Source organism: Petromyzon marinus, unplaced genomic scaffold (assembly GCF_048934315.1).
Source record: "Petromyzon marinus isolate PM22_M1 ecotype Great Lakes invasive population unplaced genomic scaffold, UKy_Petmar_22M1.pri1.0 PM_G_Scaffold_29, whole genome shotgun sequence".
Lineage (NCBI taxonomy): Eukaryota > Metazoa > Chordata > Hyperoartia > Petromyzontiformes > Petromyzontidae > Petromyzon > Petromyzon marinus.
In genome coordinates, this window is record NW_027422861.1 from 1,445,001 (window position 1) to 1,447,500 (window position 2,500).

Below are 2,500 nucleotides of genomic sequence, written 5' to 3' on the forward strand. Positions count from 1 at the left end.
CCTTTGGCAGACAGAAGCAGCGTCGTTAGTAGAGAACTGGTGTTTTAGTGTCTCTGAGTACAGTCGTTTAGCCTCTCTCACCGCTTTGCTAAACCTGTTCTTCGACTCCTTGAATCTGTCTCTATCCCCACTCCTAAACGCTTCCTCCTTCTCCAACCTCAACCTTTTGAGCTTTGCTGAGAACCAGGGCTTGTTGTTGTTAAAGTTCACCCTGGTACGTGTTGGGATACAGCAGTCCTCACAGAAGCTGATGTACACAGCCTCTGTGAGTTCATCCAGACTATTGGTAGCAGTCGTGAACATATCCCAGTCAGTACAGTCTAAGCACGCCCGCAAATCTTCCACAGCCTCACTGGTCCACTGTTTAGATGTCCTCACAGCAGGTTTACAGAGTTTTAGTTGCTGCCTGTATGCACGAATCAGGTGGACCAAGGGAGTTCTGTGCGAGCCGAACAGCCCCGTGACCCACAAGAGAAACATCCCCGCCAAATTCGAGCGTTTGACGGGGTCTATCCGTGAAAAAATATTCACGTTTTTGAGTGCACATGCATTTCTGCTGCAAATGCCTCTGGAAGTTTCATGCCGTTCGTATGCCAATTGTGGCAACACGAAAATGACCCGTTTTCCCATTCCGAGGGATTTCTGTGCGACCCTAACAGCCCCGTGAGCCACAAGAGACACATCCCCGCCAATTTCTAGCGTTTCACGGGGTCTATCCGTGAAAAATATAGACGTTTTTGAGTGCACATGCATTTCTGCTGCAGATGCCTCTGGAAGTTTCATGCCGTTCGTACGCAATGTGGCAACACGAAAATGACCCCTTTTCCCATTCCGAGGGATTTCTGTGCGACCCTAACTAACAGCGCCCGTGAGCCACAAGAGAGACATCCCCGCCAATTTATAGCGTTTCACGGGGTCTATCCGTGAAAAATATAGACGTTTTTGAGTGCACATGCATTCCTGCTGCAAATGCCTCTGGAAGTTTCATGCCGTTCCTATGCAATGTGGCCACACAAAAATGACCCGTTTTCCCATTCCGAGGCATTTCTGTGCGACCCTAACAGCCCCGTGAGCCACAAGAGAGACATCCCCGCCAACTTCTAGCGTTTGACGGGGTCTATGCGTGAAAAATATTAAAATTTTTGAGTGCACGTGCCTTTCTGCTGCAAATGCCTCTGGAAGTTTCATGGCGTTCCTATGCAATGTGGCAACACGAAAATGACCCCTTTTCCCATTCCGAGGGAGTTCTGTGCCACCCTAACAGCCCCGTGAGCCACAAGAGACACATCCCCGCCAATTTCTAGCGTTTCACGGGGTCTATCCGTGAAACATATAGAAGTTTTTGAGTGCACATGCATTCCTGCTGCAAATGCCTCTGGAAGTTTCATGCGGTTCGTACGCAATGTGGCAACACGAAAATGACCCGTTTTCCCATTCCCAGGGATTTCTGTGCGACCCGAACAGCCCCGTGAGCCACAAGAGACACATCCCCGCCAATTTCTAGCGTTTCACGGGGTCTATCCGTGAAAAATATCAATTTTTTTTTGACTGCACATGCATTTCTGCTGCAAATGCCTCTGGAAGTTGCATGCGGTTCGCATGCAATGTGGCGACACGAAAATGACCCGTTTTCCCATTCCGAGGGATTTCTGTGCCACCCTAACAGCCCCGTGAGCCACAAGAGAGACATCCCCGCCAATTTCTAGCGTATCACGAGGTCTATCCGTGAGAAATATTCACTTTTTTGAGTGCACATGCATTCCTGCTGCAAATGCCTCTGGAAGTTTCATGCGGTTCGTATGCAATGTGGCGACACGAAAATGACCCGTTTTCCCATTCCGAGGGATTTCTGTGCCACCCTAACAGCCCCGTGAGCCACAAGAGAGACATCCCCGCCCACTTCTAGCGTTTCACGGGGTCTCTCCGTGAAAAATATCACATTTTTTGAGTGCACATGCATTCCTGCTGCAAATGCCTCTGGAAGTTTCATGCGGTTCGCATGCAATGTGGCGACACGAAAATGACCCGTTTTTTCCCATTCCGAGGGATTTCTGTGCCACCCTAACAGCCCCGTGAGCCACAAGAGACACATCCCCGCCAATTTCTAGCGTTTCACGGGGTCTATCCGTGAAAAATATTCAATTTTTTGACTGCACATGCATTTCTGCTGCAAATGCCTCTGGAAGTTTCATGCGGTTCGCATGCAATGTGGCGACACGAAAATGACCCGTTTTCCCATTCCGAGGGATTTCTGTGCCACCCTAACAGCCCCGTGAGCCACAAGAGAGACATCGCCGCCAATTTCTAGCGTTTCACGGGGTCTATCCGTGAAAAATATTCACTTTTTTGACTGCACATGCATTCCTGCTGCAAATGCCTCTGGAAGTTTCATGCCGTTCGCATGCAATGTGGCAACACGAAAATGACCCGTTTTCCCATTCCGAGGGATTTCTGTGCCACCCTAACAGCCCCGTGAGCCACAAGAGACACATCCCCGCCA